The 6994-nt window shown below is 37.1% G+C and overlaps 1 long non-coding RNA gene across 1 annotated transcript; it reads right to left on the bottom strand.

Annotated features, from left to right (window-relative positions):
- Window positions 1–2000: 2000 nt before the first annotated feature.
- Window positions 2001–6413, bottom strand: LOC129471134 (uncharacterized). Its single transcript, XR_008653494.2, has 3 exons — window positions 6251–6413; window positions 4965–5033; window positions 2001–2189 (listed from the first exon to the last, which is right to left on the bottom strand). It is a non-coding gene; the product is annotated as an uncharacterized lncRNA (long non-coding RNA).
- Between the last annotated feature and the right edge of the window lie 581 nt (window positions 6414–6994).

Here is a 6994-nt window from a genome sequence, read left to right as displayed (position 1 = left end):
AATCAGCACCAAATTCATGAAGTTAGTGAACTCTAATCCAAGGAGGTAAATTAACCAGCCACTTGATCTCCATCACCTATTGTCCAATTTCCTGACACATCAGTCATGAAAAATGTGGAAATACACCCCCCAGTGATAGTTAGAGCATCTGGCCACTGCAGAATTATCCAAAGAGATGGTGTGAGCCCAAACGCAGGAATACATAAGAAACCATTTTGTAGATAAAATTCTATTTAAATGCAGCTGGCACTTCCCTCTCCATACCACACTACATCACAGCACACTGCACTACAGACACACATAAATGCACACCAAGAAAAAAACATCCTAAACAACATTCTAGGAGACCACTTTTCCCTAATACTGAAGCCTAGGCTGTTTCCTCAAAATCTTGTTCTACATCATCAGACTGAAACTCTTGCTGGGAAGGATGAAGATAATGGCAACTCCAACTGAGAGGCCATTCACACTACTCATAATTATTGAACAGGATCGCAGTAGTTAGAAAAGGGGTGGGGGACCGAGAAGTAAAAGAGGAAACCATTCAATCACAAAAGCCATTTCTTGCCAAGACTGAATACTAGGTCTTAACAGAAGTTCAAATACCTATATTTATCTATCACTTTAGTGAGAGCTGATTTGACAACTCATTTCATTAATTTAATTTAAAAGAGCCGATCCCAAGTAAGTAATTATTTAACTAAGGTTTTAAAACTAATCACTATAGTTTTCTTTAAAATCAAATTCCCTCTGATAATTTCACAGTATGAAATGGTATCAATTAACAAAGCTTGGTTATACTTGTCTCTTACGATGCAAGGAAAATTCTAACTAAATAACCTTGTATTATCACTTCACCTAGAAACCATCAGCATATTTTTGCTCCTTCAAGTAAACATTTTGGACTAACAGAATAGAAATTATAAACTATTTGTAATCAGTCACATTCATGGAGTTCATCAAAGAAAATCCTATCCCCACTCAAACAAAACCCATCTATTAGAATCAGAGGTGAAATCTCCCTTCAGGTACTCAATACTTCAGTATGTTCATATTAACACTATAATTTTTTAAAATTGCATTTTTAGTCTACTCATTTTATTTATCAAGAGTGCTAAAATTTAGTTGGAATAATTCAGTACTATGACAAAATTATTCTCATTAAACTTTGTATATCAAATAAGCAAAAATATTCCAAAATGAAAACCAGAAATAGAACTGATACAAATCTCATTTTATATAAGCTAGTGATAGTAAACTAGCTTACAATGGGATGTCAATAACTGTAGATAGATAGTTTTTATTAGGAGGTGATGAGTCAAGACTCAATTGCCAAGAAACTAAAAACAAGAGAGATGAAGGTCTCTACCAGCTGTTGTCAAATTTTTCTATTACAAGTTACCTAAGGACCTAAGGTTTCATTTTCGCAACATTTTGGCAAGCATATTATGTCTCTCTTTAATTTCCATTGCAACTCACTGTGAAAGGTTTATGTAACAAAGTGATGGAATGCTAACCCCTACAACAGAAAACAATGATTTTTACTCTTGTTAATAAAAATTAGGGTTTTTAAATTTTTTTAGTAATTTATTTCACTGTCACTAATGGTCTTATGATAATAATCATAGTATATAATCTGACACAATTGCTTTTAGAGAAATTTCTAGCAAAGGACTGCAGCCTCTGTGGGAGGTAACTGTTGGAATTATCTTAAACCACTACCTGTCTTCCACTACTATAGAAAAGGCCTTTAATCAAAATAATCCTTTTTCAAAAGAGCAACTTTTTTCCCTCTGCAATTCACTCATCTTAAAAGAGCACTATAGCTTTTGTGCATAACTTAATTCATTCTTCAAGACAAGTACAAAATTTGTCACTGACATTTAGCGCCAGCCGTAGGCAATGGATAAAATGAACTAGTTAGCAATTTAACCTGTAAAAAAACAGAGTGGGATGAACAATTTTCTGCCATCAAAGCAAATGGCTAACATTTAGCAGGATTTTATTTTTATTTTTCAGCCCATCCCATCTTCAAGAAGAAAGAAGTCAGGCTAACATTTTTTCAGGGTCCTAAATCTTCCTCTCAGCCTATTCCTTTAATGGTTTCAAGTAAATGACTATCCAGAGGATAATTAGGCACTGTGCTGTCGCATCGTGTCAGGTCACAGCTGGATTTAGTCAGCATTAACCTTTGGGGAGAATTGGAATATCAGTATCATTTAAAATTAAAGACGTGTAAGCAGGCATTTCTAGAGATGTTAGAAAAGTAATTGTCTGTAAATTGTTTGACCTTGAGATTTAATTGCATGCACAACACACATTCTAGCAAGAGCCCTGGACTGTCTTCATTCTTTTACTTCCAAACCTCTCACTCCACAGGGCCCATTAGGCTACCTGTGGCTTTTTCGGTAAAATATTAAAGATTTTGGCCTTCAATTTAAAACAAAACCTTTGAAGCATTGCTCAGTATACTAAAAATTTAAAGCAAACATGCTTATCAATCAGAATACCAATTTTACTACATATTTTTAAAAGCATACATACTATAGTCATGTTTGAAAGCTAAGTTTAAATCTCATCCACCCCCCTTCTTTTCTGCTAACAAGTTTGCATATTTTGCCTTATTCCCTTTTTCCCTAATGAGACAGCTTATGCTTTCAAAGTCCCTCAAGCTAGGCAAATCTCTGCACCACTTCCACTGTTAATAATGAAACTTCGTAATTATACAAATCCAAGGTGGCCAATCAGCTTTCCAGGCTGAGCCTTCGGGTACCTCATAAATTATTCATGTGACACTCAGGCCTGTGAACTCACTTGCTTATATTAGAAGCCTAATTAATATTTAATCACACGTGCAGAGGGCACTTGGAGCTGCACTGTCCCTGAAAGAAGGGTAAATATAAATGTGCATATGCCTCAATGTAAATCTCATTCAGTAGAAAGAGGAAGTGTCAGTGGACATGCGGAAGTGACCATGAAACACACTAGGTATGATCCAGGCAGTATGATTCACCTCTCTTGAGCCTACTACACGCCAGGCACTGTGTGGGACCCTGAGAAGAGGAAGTCACAATCCCCATCCCCCACATCTCCTACGAATCCTTTCTTTCTAATCAAGGGATTTCAAAATTTTGACAGATAAATATTGTCTTTTCAAATTTTAAATGGAAAAAAATTGAACATAGTTATCTATCAGTCTAGAAATGGATGATATGCATCGATATTATCAAAGGATATTTGGCTTTGGATAGTTTTCATTTTGTTTCTTAAAAGGCAGAAATAGTGTTAAACAACAGAATACCTCTGTAACCTTTTCTGGGATTTCACTATATTTTTTCTCCAGGGGAATGAGCTGGAAAAGAGAGCCAAACATTATCTGGCTTGGCAGGCTTACAGATGACTACTGTTTAGTGGAATTATGCTATGTTGTACTAAGAAAAATAAAATATGTTCTTTCAAGGGATGAGGTGAGAAAAAGACCGATAGCTAATCACGGTACATCAGAAGTCTGTAAAATGATTAAACAGACACTGAGAAAGAAGCATGAGCTGGGTCCACAGACCTAACTGTTGCATAGCACTGGCACTGTCACCCTGTGAGATCTCTACTCCCAGATTACATGGCTTTGAAAGTACAGCCAGTGGCATTGTTTCTAAAGGTCTCTTCTGTCTTTGATGACATCTCCATTCCACCAGAAATGACTCTATATCTTTCCCCTGGAGCCACTATGCCACAATCTTCACTGTCTGCAACAGCACATTAAGAGTCAATAAAGAAACAAAGTGTACAGTCCTTTGGGCAATTATATTGCAGTAGCCCCAACACTTCACAAAATGATTTTTCTGGGACCCTTTAATGGGTGTCACGTGATGTGATAGTATTCCTTTAACCAAATGCAAAAATGGCAAAGAGTGACAGATGCTTTATGTTAACCCTAGGAAATGATATCACTGACAACCCTGTTATTTGTTTGTTTATTTATTTATTTATTTATTAGAGAGACAGGATCTCACACTGTCACCCAGGCTAGAGTGCAGTGGCACCATCATAGCTTACCATAGCCTGAAACGCCTGGCCTCAAGCAATCCTCTGCTTCAGTCTCCCAAAGTGCTGGTATCACACACATGAGCCAACTCGCCCAGCCCACCGTATTATTTTCTTTTACACCCTAAATTAGGATGTGCCCAAATGGGGTCTTGATAGCTCAGAGTTAAGTTAGTAGAAATAATGGTTGCAAACACCTAATTAGGACTCCTACTAATATTGCTTCTTCCTAGCCAATAGGAACACTTCTACAGATTTGAGGAACATCCATGATAAAATCCTGTTGCCTTTATCCTGGTTTGTCTCAAATAACCTCACCTAATCTTCTGGGTTCCCAAGGGCACTACTGCTAAGGAACCCTTTATCCCAGGTTGCATAGTGTCCTGATTGACTCTAATTCTTTATCAATACATTGCTTTGGGAAGTAAGAAACTGTACATTGCTTTATCAATACATTGCTTTGGGAGTAAGAAACTGTACATAGATATAAACCATATAGACCAATAAAGAGTATGCCTTAATCGTGGGAAGACAAATAATGATTGGTCTATAATACAATGAAGTTGAGTCCCTAAAATCTGAGTTCATATTTCAGCTCTTTTTATTGCTACATGGCTTTTGAGAAGCTACACATTCTCCTCAAGTCTGTTTTGTCATCTATATATACAATGAGTTTGCTAATATATATATATATATATATATATATATATATATATATATATGATTAAGATAATGTACGTAAAGCATTCATTAAAGTTCCCGGCATGCAAAAGGCACTCAGGCATGCTAGATAATATACACTTATCAGGACCCACAATTCAATCATTTGTCCATTCTTACCCCAACCCTCTGCTAATTGGAATATTATAAAAGATAACCAGAAACTATGGTACCTATTTATCAAGAGAATGGTGGATTACCTCTTGGGCTCTGTTTTCAGCAAGATTCCTGATGAGATCCATTGCTTTCCAAAGTTGCTCTGGATCAGGCTATTACCAGCAAATAAAGAGAGGAGAGGGCATGGCCATAATATCTTGTACTATTAGGAAATCATTTCATACCATCTGCAGCCCCTGATTCTGTGCAAACTTTGTTCCTCAGTAATTACAGCCTAACATTCAGTAGGAATTGTGACTCTGGGAAGTTAGGTTTGGATTAAGACAAATTATAGGGTGTGTTAGGCTACAACTCAGGGTTTTTTCTGGGGATTAGGAGAAATGAGAGAAATTGAGGTAATCTATACACAAATACTCCTTCTGTCCCCGGCTGTGTTTTTGGAAAAATCTCGAGAAATCGCAAGGTGTAGAATCTAGCAGTCCTAGGTGTGCCACCAACTCTGGGATATGGATGTAACTGAAAGCCCAATTATATGATAGAACTGAGGCTGTTCAAGCACTTTATGCCTCAGTGAGGACTGCCTCTAAAAGGGGAGGGTTTGAGCTTGCAGGTGGTGGGAGAGGTGGGAGGTGTGTGGAAAGCAGTGGACTCAACTTTGAAAAGCTACAGATGGTAAGGAGAACAGAAGCAGAGGACCTGAGGTTGGACTGTCCAAAAAGGTACATTCCCATCAATTCAACAACATCCAACCTTTTTAAAAATATATACCCACAATCAGGCAGTCCTCTAACACATCCTTCCAGAGATAACATATTTAGCAAATAAGTAAAATTATCCCAACTACCACTGCATGGCAGGCTGGTGTCCAGTGGTCACATAGTGGTTAGGCACAAAGCCTAAAACTCTCAAACAAAATTAAATTTTACTTCCAATGTTCATCTCTAATATTATTTCTGACTCTCTAACAACAGCCATCTGACATCTTGCTGGCACTACATGTAACTGATATTCTATCTCCCATCTCATTCCATAACCCTGGATAGCATTTGTCAAAGATTGGTCCAGGAACAACATGCACCAAAATCACCAGGGCTATCAGCCTGAAGCTTACATAATTTGGTGAAGTCATTTTAGGGAAAATAAAATAATATCTGGATTAAAGTTAGATACAAATGTGACTATTTAGCATGAGAAAATAAATCACAACAAATTATAGTTGTCCCCTTAATATTTGTGGGAGATTGGTTCCAAGACACCCTGTGGATACCAAAATCCCCAGATGCTTAAGTCTTTTATATAAAATGGTATAGTATTTACACACAACCTAAACATAGCATCCTTTAAATCGTCTCTAGATTACTTGTCATACTTATTACGATGTCTACATATCACTTCATCCTCATGGATTCAACGTAGTACTCCACAGACAGCAAATTCAAGATTTGATTTTTGGAATTTAGTGAAATGCTTTTTTCCAAATATTTTCAATCCATGGTTGGTTGAATCAGCAGATGCGGAATGCACAGATACAGAGGGCCGACTGTACTGGAGACTTGGAAATTAAGGTCACATTAGAAAATTTACAGTGCTTGCTTAGAAATGGTTCCTAGTGGAAACCTGGTTCTCCTCTCTTTCCTCATAAAACACTCTAGAATTCTCAGTGACTTCCAGAATTCCACACAGTTAGTGCAAGTGAAGGGCCCTGCCACTTAAGCCCAGTTACCATCAAAATAAATCTGCCTTCACCTGAGATACTTCTTAAAACTGAAGATGCCTCGACTTTACCTCAATCACTAAATTAGAAGGTGTGCAGGTGGGCTCAGGAATCTCCATGTCAGTACATGCAACTCTGAGGACCACTGCTCCAGATAATAATAAAGTACTTGAAGTCAAGAATCATCTTATTCACCTATGTCATTCCTTTTGCATATAGTAATTTCCTAGCCTACAGCAAGTGCTCAACAAATATGTTGAATTACGAAGTCATTTATAAATGTGTTTTACTACCCTACAATATATTTCTTTGAATCACTTCAGCAGTTAGAACCATGTCCTGAATGTATTGGGCTCTCAAGAAACTAGAATAAACTGCAATAAAAGCATCTAATTTGGA

Source organism: Symphalangus syndactylus, chromosome 2, assembly GCF_028878055.3.
Source record: "Symphalangus syndactylus isolate Jambi chromosome 2, NHGRI_mSymSyn1-v2.1_pri, whole genome shotgun sequence".
NCBI classification, from domain to species: Eukaryota; Metazoa; Chordata; class Mammalia; order Primates; family Hylobatidae; genus Symphalangus; species Symphalangus syndactylus.
Note: the sequence above shows the minus strand (reverse complement) of the source record. Positions and strands in the feature narration are given on the sequence as shown.